The 15,006-nt window shown below is 41.5% G+C and overlaps 1 pseudogene; it reads right to left on the reverse strand.

Annotated features, from left to right (window-relative positions):
* Positions 1–12,918: 12,918 nt before the first annotated feature.
* On the reverse strand, positions 12,919–13,765 carry LOC138293387 (phosphotriesterase-related protein-like; annotated as a pseudogene).
* Between the last annotated feature and the right edge of the window lie 1,241 nt (positions 13,766–15,006).

Raw genomic sequence — 15,006 nt, forward strand, 5'->3', positions numbered from 1 at the left:
TGCCCTCAGATATATCAAGGGAACTTTTCTCACACATCACACCTACAGGAAAGTGGAGTATTATGTGGTTTGGGGGTTAGTCTTCACTGAGTAATACTCTCACAATACCCCAACGGTAGTCCTTGGATTCACACTAGCTCAGTCCTGGTAGAGTGGCAAAGAGCAGTCAGGCTCTACTCGGAGGAACATGTGTTAAGCATTTCAGATGGATGATAAGTAACTGATACAACTTGAAGAAATCCAACACCAATTTATAAAAATAGAGTTTATCTTTATCTTAATTTAGATACCAAAATGAACAGAATTGCATCAGTCCAATCAGAATTATAGAATTTAGAAGCAAAATTAAATCACAGCAAAAATGGCATTTAAATGTTCAATGGAGAAAAACCACTAGTGACAAAAGGTCACTTAGAGATCAATTTATGTGGCTCATTTTCAGGATTAAGATTATGCAGATCCTAGGTCCATGGTGTCTGGGTGCAAATTTGTCTTGGCTGTAAGTAATGCTGAGCGGGGTTCGCGCTGGTGCTGATTTTACTGCTTACGTGATGATGTAGCAAAGAAGATGCAAAAACTCAGCTGGGTTGGCAATGTCAGATCCTACAGTTGCAGCATCGAGCCTGGGAGTCAGATACTGGACTGGAGACCAACGAACCTGGGCAGTGGTAAAGGTAATGGACAGGTTTGGGAACTTCACGACATTTGAGAGAGTGACGTAGTGACCTGAAACTTCGGTGCAGACGAGACTACAACTCCCAGAAGCCACTGGACCACCTGGATTTGGGTTATCCCATGGTTGGCCCAATGGGCGGTTAATTTTCAGGTCCTGCAAGCTTTTCTACCTACAGTTTGCAGGGGATTAGTGCCACTACTCCAAGGGAGACTGAGGGTGCTTCTGGCATCCACAGGAGTCTCTATGGTCGGGAGTGCTGAGTTTAAGCCAAGGACGAGGGTCGGTCACACAATTCCCAGTCTGTTGTCTAAGGGACAGAGTATCCCTCTTTTGCTTTGTTGCAGTGGGCAACGTCCAGTTGTTGGAGACACAGCGCTCCTCTAGGTACTTCTTTGAAGTCAGTACTCAAATCTGAGGTTCTGATGTCAGGGGTGTCCCTTAAATCCTGGATTTAGGGGAGTTAGGGGTGTGGAGGCTAGTGGCCATGGACAGTTAGCTCCTGCAGCTAATCTGCCTCTGAGGTGACTACATCCGGAGAGTAGGTGACCTTTTGGTACCCAGAACCCCCTAGTCTGCGACTCCTAAGTTGGCAGAAATCAAAATTTAGTTTACAGACCAGGTTGCTCACCCTAGAGGTGTGGTGAGCCTGTTCAGGGTGTGCACTGTCCTGCAAATCTAGTGTCCCACCTGACCATGAGCAAATGTGCCTGAGGGCAGGGAGAGGATTGTTTCCTCCTCCAGGGGACAACACTGATGGCAATCAGGGGGGGTGAAGGCTTTGAAGCTCACCGCCCTGAAGTGCCATTCACTAGCCCAGCTGAGTGGGGGTGTGACCTCCTTCCTGCTCTGACTCCTGGGAGTGTTCACACTACCTGCCAGCAGCCCAGAGTTCTGTCTTGGCGGCAGCAGGTACTGGAAAGTGTGGGATGACCAGCCAGAGCACAAAGACATTGGGGCAAACAGGTGGGTACCCTCTAAGGTTCCACCTGAGTACATGCAAGCCATCCCTCGACACCAGATTCATGACAGGGGAAAGAAGGCGAGTTGTTTGACACCAAACTCAAATATATCTAGGCGGCACCATAATGGAGCTAGCAAACCGGGTCTGCCCACGTGCAAGTCTCATGTTATCCTATGGACCGTCTGTCACTAATACTGTACTTTAATAGAAGAGACACCATGGAAACATATAGGCTCATGCTTAGATGCCTGCATCCTAAATATATTGCACCCTGCCTACTGGACTGCAGAGGCCTTCCTTAGGGATGTCTGACATATATGTAAAAAGCAGTGCATGGGACTGTGCTACACATGGTGAAGACACAGTCGAGATCGAGCAATTTGCATTGCTCCTGCAGTCTACAAAATCAGAACTGCTGTCAGTGGATCGTATGGGTCACCCCTGGTGGCAAAAACTTGTGCTGCAGCCCTGGGGACCCCTTTAGCACCTATGCCCTGGGTACCCCAAGTACCATTTATTAGAGACTTATAAGAGGGTAAAGCCTTTGACAATCAGAGAATTACCAGTCGACAAACAAATTTATGGAGAGAACACAGGCACCTGGGCTGTGTTAGCAGGTTCTGGTGCACTGTCAGTGTCTAAAACTCAGGCCCAGATTTACAAAAAAGTGTCGCAAAGCGGCGCTGTTATAAAATTTGCAGCGCAGTGCTGCACCACTTTTGAAATGCAGGGATTTGCTGTATTTACAAAAATATGACAGAGCCCTGTCTTTCCCCCTGCACCAGAGCTACATTTAACTGCCAGCACCAATGCAGGCATCCTTCCACCATAGTGCAAGGGTGTCGGCATTGAGGGGTCTGATTGTTTATGTGCAGGAAAGTGTCCCTTCCTGCACATAAACAATCTAGGATGTAGCACACATAGAAGTACCAAATCGTCATTTTTGAATGATTGTTTATGTGCAGGAAGGGACGCCTTCCTGTACATAAACAGTCATTCATGCCCTTTTGCTCTTTCTATGTGTGCTGGAGAATGCCCACAGCAACACCCATTGCACGCCCCTCTGCCACAGAAAACTGTGCTGGAGGGGCCCATATTTACAAGGAGGCGTTAAGCCACAAAAAGTGGCCTCCTTGTAAATATGGTGCAGTGATTAGCGCCACCGAAACGTCACTAAAAGTGACGCTCTTGTGGCACTACGGCCTTGTAAATCTGGCCCCCCATCATCCTGTAGTCCAAATGAGGGGACTTCTGCAAAAAAAACTGCTTTTTATATAACACCTAACTGAACTGAAAGTAGAACTGAAAACGTGTAATAACCTGACTTTGTTCAAGAAAAAGTTGGAGAAAGTCTATTCAGATGTGTTCCCAACTCCTTTTTAATCTCCCGGGATAACTTTCTCCAAATCTGCAACTTACTGATCTTCAGTCATTGTGTCCAACCTTAAATATGGCCAGTCTTTGCTGGGTGTGGGTGATATGGTTTGTGCGCTGAATTGTCTCCAAAGTGCAACAGCGCTGTGAAGTGGTTTCAATCACAAATCTGTGCTTTGAAAATCATTTAAATAAATATTTTTGTTAATCACGTTTATGTATTAAATAAACAAGGGATGACAACAAGTATAGGCAGCTGAGGAGTGATCAAGAATTTAAGCAGAATGGGAAACATGTAAGACCGACCTAAGGTGCCATCAAATAGAGACATTTCAGGTCAAAAGCAAGCCTTGAAGCAAGGAGAAAGGCAAAGTGCAGTGGAAAGGATGATTTGGAGAGATTTACCAACAATAAGTGAGCAACAGACTTTACATTGTGACAAATCTACAATCAGAGGAGGATCTTGAGAAGCATTTAACCCTTTAATTGTCAGGGTTATTACACACCTCTATGCTGCAGCTTTTAAAAAAAAGGTCAATGTTAGGTTGTTTAAACAGATGTACCTCTTTGCTCACTTTGTGCACTCGTACAAACTTTATTTTTTCAGGGCAGCCCATCAGTGAGAACCATGCATCACTATCTCATTGCAGCCGCAGGATAAAGTGAACAATGTGGAGATTTTTAATTTTTTATTAACAGATGTGTTCAGCATTTTGTTGTGTTTCTCAACTGGGCAAACAATAAATGTTGCTCCGAATACCTGAATTCTGGTAATACCAAATATGTGTGAGTTCCTAAGGAATGTAATCTGCATAATGATGTATGTATCACAGATCACAGAATTGTGCCACAACTGCTGGTTATGGTGCACTTTTCATTTCATGACAGATATCAAGCTGTGGGATGAAAAAAATACATTTTGTAATTCTGTCTGATATAAGAAATATATTGGTGCATGCCAGATCTCCCTTACCCCTACTGACTGGCTAAATATGACTGTTAGAATGTTAGCAATTTTCTTTCCAAAATATGTTAATTGTTTTCAAGCAGGAACAATCCAACGTGGTTCCTCTGGGTCCCTTCAGCTTACAGGTATCATGGGTTTTCTATTGGTTCAGGGTGTTCAGAGGCCATGATATTGTTACAGTACATTGTGGAAAGTTAGAAAGCAGCTGTAAGCAAAATGCCAGTTCAGGGTATCTGCCTTTTGGTCACAGGTATCGACACTTGGGCTGGATGGAAACATACAACAATCATACTTGGTTCTGCCACTGGGTGCCAGACCTCCCTAAATCTAACTTATTGGTTGGGAGATTGCACTGATTGTGACCACTTCCCTCCATCCTCCCTCACACGAGAACACATTTCTGCCAAGACTTAACCCCAAACCATCTTCCTCTTTGTCTCCGAAACATGAAGTTGCCATACATGTATGGATTTAGGGTACCCACAGGCAGTAGGCTGGGTGCAGTGCAATTTGGAAACTTGGAAAGCAACTGCTAGCAAAATGCCAGTTTAGGCCTCCTGTCATTTGTTCACAGATATAACTTTTGGACTGCAGGGCATCTTTCCACAAACTTGCTTTGTCAACATCTACATTTCATAAGATTTCGATTGCCAAACTGCCCTTGCCCTGATTGGCTAGCCAGGACAACGTGATGAACAAGGCATTTGTCAGATGCTCACCATTTTTTCCTAAAAGCATGGTTTCTTTCAGTTCTCCCTCATACACAAACATATGCCTGCCGAGGCATGAACCAAATCTGTGTTTGAAAGACACAAAAGGTGATGGGAGGAATGTTTGCAACTTTTCTAACCACAGGCAATCCTCCAGGAAGCATCCCAACCCATCGTTCTTTTGCTCACCATGGCAATTCAGTTTGGCCCAAGATATATGAAAATCAGCTTTGACCATGCACCTCATGGGAGCAGTCCAGCCAGAACTGCCAAGCTACTAGCATTTAGGTGAAAATTATTATTCTCATTAAGTCATGCAACATGGAATTTTCATATGTAAACATAAAAAAAGAAAAAACTAGTATAATTACATCAGAACTCTTTTTTACAAACAAGAAACGCATTTAGTCACATCGATTTCTTTTTTGAAACAATACTTTAACAGATCCTATATATTGCACTCATTGCACACATTGGTTAGGTCTACAAATCTTTCAGTCATTTGTAGATAACTGCAATCATCCGGTAAATACGTCAGTTAATGAGGTCCTGTATGAGGGTGACATAGGGGTGCCTCTATTTAGTATAGGTGATGATTTAATACATGCAACCTATAAAATCCTTGTGGCACCCAGCTACTCCTTATATATCCCTACGTGTGTCAATCTCCTTGTTATGGGACCATAGTTCAGTGAGCGCGAGGCTCAGAAATGTTTTTTTTTTTTTTTTTTTAAGTCTGGAAAATCAGAGAAATTAGGGAATTTTCTGTGTATGCCTTACCAAAAACCTTTCTAATTAATAACATTATTTGTGAATTAATAAAAAAAAATACAGGATACTTAAATATTTCTTGTAATGCAGTGGGAAAAGAAGAGGAAATTAAAAAATGGTTGAGTATTTTATTTTAAGCCCAACTCTGATCTCCTTGTGGTGCTCACCTGAACTTTAGGTGAAATATTTCTTAAGCTGAAAAAAGAGTTATGAGATACCCTGGACCCTTAGACTAATGATGATAGTCAAATTGTCTATAACAGAAACAATATCCATTATGTGTTTAGCCTACATTTTTCTGAAAGATCTGTGAATACTGTTGCTTTTGAGATTTGAAGTCATACGTTTCCAGTGCTATGCAGCCTGCACATAGGCAGTCCAACCATTTGATCTGGCCCCCCTTACATGGCTGCAGGGAGGGCATGTTTTTTAAAAAGGTTCACAGTGTTTATTTAAAGGCTTGGATATTATAAAACAATTATGTGATTATACAGTATAGTAGTCAAGGTGAGGAAGAGAGAGAAGCTGAAATAAAGGTTTATTTCTTTCTACTGAAAATTGAATCGGCATTGTTAATTTGGGACCAGCTTTAATTAGAATAAAGCTTCAATAAGTGGTTTTATGAATCAGTGAGTCAGATTTAGCTGCAAACTGTGTTTTTTAGACAGGAGGGCATAGTTACTAAATGTTCAAACAAAATAGGGCATCAAGCACAGCTGTTGCATTAAATGAATGGGAGAGAGAGGAAGGTTGCCATATATTAATAGAACTGCACTGGCGCTCTTGAGGCTGCCGAGCGCCAAGGCACGCACCCTTGAGCCATGCTGCAAGGATTCTGGTGTTGCAGGCAGGATTGTGTTTCTGCAGGAATGGGAACCTCACTGCACAAAAGCAATCCTAGGAGGCAATTTCTTCTTTCTATGTGTGCTGCTGAATGCATCACACATAGAAAGAGGGCATAGCGAGGAGAATTAAACATATTTCTCCTTGCTACACCTAATTTTATTCAATCTGTGATTGTGTCACATTCCATGGGTTGATGCATGGGAATGCCCATGCTCCAACCATGGAACACCTACCACAATGACGTGTAGCTAAACACAGCACAAGTTGATGTGTTGCATTACATTTTTACAAAGTCATGCAAGGCTACGCAAATGGCCTTTTGCGTGACTTTGTAAATCCCGTTTAAGGACTTGCATTGACTTGTGATGGCTTACGTCATGCAAGGACAGCGCAAGTCCTTAATGAATCTGGGCCTTGGTGGTTTGCATATATAGAGAAATAAATATGTCAAGACATATTTCCAAATTTCAAGCGGCTGTTAGAGTAACAGGACATGGTCCATATAATCTCAGCAGAAAATGACTGTCTAGAGACAAGGGTCTTGTTCAGTCAGCTGTGGCTCTTTCTTGATTAGATTCAGATTTCATTAAAAAATCACTGGTGTCCAGCATCTGCTCATGGTAAGCTGGGATGAACCTCTAGTGCCCGCTCTTCCATTGAATGACCTTTCAACCCAATCAAATTTTTGTGAAGTCTGTTGAAATGTAAAAACATTATTCTAGATGTCAGAATCAGGACTCCAAAAAGAGAAAAACCTGGGGATGTTTAATTGGGTATGTGGGACTAATATAGTGTATGTGAAATGATATGATTAAGCCTGTAATCTATGGTGAGCATCTCCTTGAGGAACTCTTTTGGGATCTCATTACTTGAGTGCTTAACTGATAATGGCATATTTGTTTTAGAAGATTTGGTTTTGCCAACCTTCATCATTAGCTATGGAAGATGCTTGAAGGGCTGACCTTGAAATTATGTAGGTTATAAGAATTTAAGATCACAGTTAGGCTTCGGGGGCCTTGATTTGACAGATGGCACCAGAATGAGCAGTTTCACACAACTGCTGATTGAATGTCACTATCTCATTTGCACCAACTGACCTGTCTAGACCCGGCTATTGCACCAGGCGAGTTATGGAAATTAACTTTTGCACCAGTTACTTTTGTATTGGTCATTTAGTGCACAAGACTATAATATGTCAGTCTTAGAAAAAGCAGTTTTAGCCTTGTGAGGTCCCATCATGAGGTGCACCTTGAGTCCTATGGCAAAGTGATGATTGAACCCCTACCTAGGTATCCCTGACACTTAGGGTGCCTCACTTAGAAAGACAAAAATGTGATTGGTAGGACGCTCGCATTAATCAAAAGCCACTGGTTATCACTTGTGCTGCATTCACAGCCATTGTGTTTTTGCCCACTGTGCCACACTAAGCAGAGACAAGGCACATGCAAATCATTTGCCCCCCTGCTCCAATAGCAACAATACACCCTGCCGTGCCACGTGCTAAATTGCACTCGCACAGGCCTTCTAATCCTGTACCTTTTTAGGGTCAAACAGTGACAGATGGAAAGATGAATAATGAAATATTAGCTTACAATGAGAAACGCATTCATAATGAAATTATTGATGGATTAAGTAGTGTAACACATTTTACCTATTTCTATTTTTGTGACAAAATAGAAATGCACAACTGGTGTTAAAAAATTATATTCTATTGTAATAACTAAAAATAAATATATGATTTTGTTAACCCAAAACAAATTGATTAGAACATATGAAAAATCATTACTAGTCATTTTTAGTTTTTCATTGTTATATTTTTTATCACTGCTGGCTCAGAAGTAGCACATACTTAACATCCGTGAGGCTTCACCAGCATGTAGAAGAGGAGCTCACACAAAAGGTACGTTGCTTAATTGCAGTACTCATCATTTCACTGATTTATTGACTGGAAACAAGAGAGAAGTATTTGTCGCTTGTCATTTTCAGGTCGAAGGATGCTAAAGTGCAATTGTGCCCCCACTGTAAATTAGAGATCAAATGTTGTTATTAAAGAAGAGACAACCTCAACCATAATGCAAGAAATTGAGGCAATGCCTCTATAAGCATTGGTCTTCTTAAGAAACCCATTTCCCTACTGTAAATAATGATGTCAGGTTCGCATTTACTAACAAAGAACTCCATTAATTTGCATAGCGCTGATGAATTATAGTAACCAGGTTAGAGAGATAAAATAACCAGTCTATTAATTACAGTGATTATTATTTAATGGAACATAGGGCTGTGGGCTCCGTGCAACATAACAGGAGAGCTTAGCAATGCATTAAACGGAAAGGGTCTTTTATCAAACGGAGCAAGATAAGTGTCCGGTGCTTTCTGCAGTATAAAGAGAATTTTCATTACCTGGGCAAGATTTATAAGCGCAATTGAGTGTAATATTTTTATACCGTTTGCATTATTTTGTAGTGCATGCACGAGATGGGGGACCCATTTTAATTAAAGAGTGTAAACTTCTGGAGGAAATGAATCACAATATTTGCAGTTTGGGAGCTATGACTCACAGCTCTCTTCACTCAGGACATTTCGTGCGGCTATAAAGGTTCAGTTTGGTAGTGAGATGTGGGGGAGCAACAGTGCTGGGCACGGAGCTCGGAGCAGACCCGCAATGTACCCAGTGGTACAGACAGCGCCTCCGAGCCCCTCTAGAACAGTTAAACTTCATTTATAAAGTTTGGCAAATAGTTCATGCTACGGCGCGTATTTTTCAAACATACTGTCCTAAATGCCACGAGTTTTACATGTAGTTCTAAATAGAAATTCCCAAAATATTTCAACATGTTAAGCACAATACTCTGGAGCATTAATGTTATTTAGCAGCAAATCATACATGTACTTAAATAAAAGTGTATTCTTCTCCCTAAGGACTGCTATTGCAGCTGTCTGGGCAGGGTATATTTTTGTCCTGTTAGGTGTGAAAGCAGCCCTCTGCTCTCACATAACCAGCATATTTACTTCTGTCCTCAAAGAACATGATATTTAAGCATTATAGCCTCTTAAAGGCTATAATAGTTGTCTATGGCCCCAGACCTCCGACTAGAGCACAGAAGAGAGCATTTAACAACCGCTATGGTGCCAGGTAGGAGGGCTATAATACTATTAGAACGTTTTGCTCACTGAGGGTAGAACGTTCTTAAATAAAAAACGAGAATCAGAAATTCAAGCATTGGAACTTTGGAGCAGAAGGTCTTAATAAGGAATAATATCTATTATTAGAATACTGGAATGCGAGGATCTCCATTGAAAACAATGGAGTGGATCAGAGCCAATAATGGTTGGAGTGAACCATCTGCCCTAACGTTCCAAGTAGGTTTAGATGCATTTCAATAGTGATGAATTAATAGCTTTACAGATCCCAATAACTTATAGATTGTATGCCACCAATTACATTGTCTGTTCAAGGGTTGACGTATATTGACCAAAGTAGCAATGATGGTTGACTTGCCCACAAAAGAGCTATGAGGCTTGAATTGTCCCACACACTACAAGGATGAACTTGTTCCCAGCAAATGGTGTATGACAGATAAACATTCTACCTCAAGGTCATCAATTACCGTATCAGATTTGCTAGTCTCTCAAACGTTTCACCATTGTTCCAGATAAAAGTCATTATCAAACCACAAACTCTAATTGAACTATTAGAGATTGAATAACAACAGGAATTGGCATCACCTTGACACAGCTGGAACTGCAAGGCAGTAAAAATCCATTGTGTGAAACAGGTGGCTATTAGGATGAGCCAGATCACATTGAAAACTGGAGCCTGCTCATTGAGAAGACACTGCTCTGGAAAATATGCTGTTCTGGTGGAATCCTGAGGCAAAGTCAGTTGGCAGCTAGGATGTGCCTTTTATACTGAAAAGATAAAATCTCCTTAGATCTCAGAACAGTTTCAGAAAACATGAAAGCCACAACTCTTAGACAAAACTCGGCTGAGCACAACAACTCTGGACCAAAGGACCATGAGGTGGAACCACAGGATAGGTTAGAGTATATCAAGAGCAGAAGGAGCTCAGATGGCAGAAGTGTGGAGGCTAGTGATAAGTGTGTATGTGTGTGTGTAGTTGTGTGTGTAATGTAATTAAGTGTAATGTAGTTTTACATAGTGCATTTGTTAGAAATTGGGTTACTGGTTGACTGGGGTGTGAGCCCTGGTCAAGCAGCAACTGCAATCATAGTCAGGGTAAGGCACAAGCAAAGCCTGAATTAACCTATGCTCAACCCTGTGCTAGGTGCACAGAGCCGTCCGGCTTAACGTAGAGGTACTGTGTGAAGTATTTGTGCTACACTGCAAAAAGTAAAAAAGTGAAAACAATGCACAAAAGCATCCCACTCCAGTTAGATAAATAGAGTAGAACTCAATAAATAAAACAAGACCAAAATAACAAAGATGCAATCAGTAAAACCGGAGTCTTGAATTTTTAAAGAATAAACTGCAATATAGTGCCAAAAAGCATAAAGCACCAAATGTTGCTATCTGTTTGTGCTGGACCGAGCCAAAGTCAAAATTTCAGGTTGACCATGATGGAGCACGGGTCGGATACAGTCCCAGATTAGTCCCACTGAAGAATTACCTTCTCAGGTTTTGTGCCAAGAGTCTTGTTCGCATTGGAGAGGGTCACGAGGAGCAAGAAGAGTGTTGTTCGCATTGGAGAGGGTCACGAGGAGCAAGAAGAGTGTCATGGGCAGAAGAAGTCATGATGTGAAAAGCAGGCCAGGCATCGTGGATGAGGGGGCTGAAGCATTGCACTGGCTGTCTTCTGTGGCTTGTCAATGCTGCTGTACGAAGAGATGAGCCGGCTGTTTCTCACACTGATTTTCCAAGCGAGGGGCATGCTTCTCCTGTGAATGGGCCCATTCAAGGTGTGAAGAGCCCACGAGATTGATTTAGGAGCCTTCTGAGACATCAATGATCCAGGACCTGAGGGGTTCCACTTGTTAGTCAGGAACTACCTTAAGATGGGTCCAGGAGCTTTTATGTCCAGATCAGGAGGCCAGCAGTCCAGACTTTTGAGTCACTCTGAGGTCTTGAGTTCAAGATGAAGTTGCAAGTCCAGTTCTTCTTCTCTGCAGTAGGCAGCAGGTCAGCACTGAAGGGCAGCTGTTACTTCAGAGCAGAATTCCAGCAGTGTGCCAGTCCTTGTAGCAGAACAGCATTCTTTCTGCCTGGCAGAGTATGCATAGGTCCAGAAGTGTACTCAAGTGGTGGTGCCTGAGGTCCTTCTTTTATACACAGTTGTGCCTTTGAAGTGGGGAGAAGCTCCTTGAGGCATTCCATTGAAGTGCACAGATGCCTTGCACACTCCTGGCCCTGCCTCCAGACTCACTACAGGGTGTATGCAGACCTTTGTGTGGAGAGAGGACACATCCTAATCAAGTGTTAGTGAGGCTGGGCCAAGCTCCTCCCTCCCATCCTGCCAGCGAAGGCCCATCGTATCACACATAAGCTCCTATTTTGTGTGGCTGTCTAGGAGGAATACACAAAGCCCAACTGGCAACTATACCCAGTCATGTGACCACAGACAGGATAAAGGCATTGACATTTTCAGATTGTAATTTAAAATCCAACTTCACCATAAATTAGGATTTTAAATTGTGATTAAAGTGACACCAAACATGAACTGGTTATCTCTTCCCATTTGGAAATTACACTTATAAAATGCAATAAGGTCATTCCTATGGGAGAGATATGCCGTGCAGTAGTGAAAAACAAATTCTTTCACTACCAGGACATATAAAACTTGAAAGGACTTGTCCCTCCTTTTAAATACATTGTGTCCTGCCCCCTGAACTATCCATGGCCTATCCTAGACATATTTGTATAAAAAGGGAAGATTTGGACCTGGCAAAAGGCTTACTTTGACAGACCGACAGGACAGTTGAAACTGCAAACACAGGCTGTGCAATGGCAGGTCTGAGACATGTTCAAAGGGATACTTAAGTGGGTGGCACAATCAGTGCTGCAGACCCACTATTAACATTTCATTTACAGGCAATGGGCACATGTAGTGCCCTTTACTACGGACTTGTGAATAAGTAAATTTAATATACCAATTAGATATAAGCCAATGTTACTAAGCTTTAAGCAGAGAACATACGCACTTTAGCACTAGTTAGCAGTGGTAAAGTGCACAGAATCCTACGCCCAGCAAAAACGAAGTCAGCAGAAATAGGAGATCTTACACAAAAAATTAGGGGGGAACCACAGCAAGGATGCCATGTCTAACAGCGGGATCACCTCCAAGATATCCTGGCACTAAGGGGAAAGGAGAATCCTGCTGATCAGTAGAGGAAGATTAGAAAAGTCAGGTTTTGAGTTTCTGGTGGAAACCAGAATGGTGTCTGGAGGTTTATAAGATCCAGGGCATAGAGTAACACATTTTAGCTTACACGTGGAAGACGATCTAGACCCTTAATGGGGTTTCCTGATGGGCATGATAACAGCATTGGAAGAAGAGGAGTGGAAAATGCATGATGGAAGGCAAGGCTATGTGTGAATGACAAACATCCATAATGGGAATTGTATATCCATAGGTTAGGAAACACCTTTATTTAAATGTTAGCCATGTTTTGAATTCCCTACCAGTATCTTACTAATAGAAGACTGGCATATCTCTTGAATTGACATTTTAAACATTATACGTGTGAGGTTATGAGAATACCTATACCATATTTCTTCAGACGATTCTTAGTGTGGATGTTGTGCACACTAACAATCATGTCCTAATAGCCGTCAAAGTCCAGATGCTGGGGTCTGTTGTTTCTTTTGGTGTCATAACCACTTTCCGGTTAAATTGGTAACTAAGCAGTTTCATACAAAAGAGATTATACCCCAAGGTAATAACCTAGTTTAGCAAATTCAAAAAGTTTCTGCTTTTTAAATGTTCTGTCAAGATGAGACATGATTGTTTTGGAGATATCAGCTCCAGATGCTTGGAGAATCTGAATTATCTAGAAAGCTGCTTCACTGTTCGCTTCTCAATAAAAAACACCTGCCAGCAACGTTCGATCTGTAGTTGAATGAAGAGTTTTTCTTTCACTCTACGTTTTGCCAAGAGCAACCAGTTTCTACAATCACTTTATATCAGTTCAATAAGTTCTGTGAATAGCTTTATTTATTAGCAACTCTGTAAGCAGCTCCACTGGCAAAGCATGTGTTTTTGAAGTGTGGGTGGCACCACATAGAAGTCAACCTTAGAAATGATGTGTACTCCAGATCTTTTTGCAAGAAGTCCTCACATCCCTGCTGATATCAGTTTCAGTATTTTCCACAACAACTCCACCCCAGCAGCCTTGTAAAGTAACAGTTTTCCCTTTACAGCTTTAATCTCTTCATTCAGTTGAAGGTTCTTTGTTGCTGTGTGTAGGTATGTCTGGTTAAGTATTTGCATGTGAATGTTACTCATTTAGTCAGATACAATTCTTTTACTAGTAACATTACAATGTCTAAAATCGTTACTGGGTGTCAGAGTCATGCCACAGTTCAATGAAGCATTTTGTGGTTGATTCAATTGTAAATGAGCATTTCATGTTAACCACCTGCTTAAGCAGGTTTATAGTTTTCAGCTTAAGTATACAGAGGGAGGTGGATGAAGCTTTATATTGGCAAGTTGCATATAGTCAATAGCCCCCATGACTACGAAGAAGCAACTTGTGCCATTAAGGGATTGATTTAGAGTCTGCTGGACAGGTCTCTCTGTCACAAATATGACAGATATCCTGTCTGCCTAAATACAACTATGTTATATCCTCAGGCACTTGTAATGAGGTGGACGGGATAGCTGTCACATTTGTGGCAGAGTAACCTGTCTGCAATACTCTAAGACCTTAAGTCACTCAGGGCTTGAGTCAACCTCTGTAGAGCACCATGAAAGATTAGATTGAGTGCCACGTGGAGTTTGTGTATCGTGACTTGCCAGAGTGCCCTAAAACCAGATAGTTGTGAGGTATTTAGTGAGTCTCCTGTAACTCTCGAGAAGTAGTCAGTAACGTTATTTTGTAATGAGCATAACAGTTGTATGTCTGCATGCATGTAACATTTCATCTTTGATGTGATGTGGAGTTTCACCACGTGTATTGATGAAGCATTTCAGGCATGATCTAAATGAGATTGACAAATCTTTTCAACCAAAGCAGGGGATAAGAGTAATTAAGATGACATCAATCAACATCCAATTTTCAATATGACCAAATTTGGTCACACAAGCAAAAAACCCAAATTGGAAATAAAGTTAAAGAGGTTTATTACAAGTTGATACTCAGGTTAATCTGGACAATTCTAAAAAACAAGCTAAAGAGGTACAGTAACACCATTAGGTGTCCAAACCTCTGAAAAAAGTGCAGTCTTATTAACATCAACCAAACTAAACATTCGATCACCACTATACAAAATAACAATAACAACACTTGGTGCTGAGAAAACAATCACTGACCAACCCGTCTGAGCATCAGTGCAAATTAGAATCATCTAAAGTGTTAGCTAAAACAAAAGGAATCTTCCAAAATCAGCATGTGACTAATTTGTGCTGACTGGGCTGTAAAAACATGAGAACAAAAAGTAAAAAGAAAATAGAGGACAAAAAGAGATGGAAAAACGACATCTGAGACAAAATGAAGCTAACTAAGGGTGGAAAAAAGTAAGTAAAAA

The sequence above is a fragment of the Pleurodeles waltl genome, chromosome 1_1 (assembly GCF_031143425.1).
Source record: "Pleurodeles waltl isolate 20211129_DDA chromosome 1_1, aPleWal1.hap1.20221129, whole genome shotgun sequence".
Lineage (NCBI taxonomy): Eukaryota > Metazoa > Chordata > Amphibia > Caudata > Salamandridae > Pleurodeles > Pleurodeles waltl.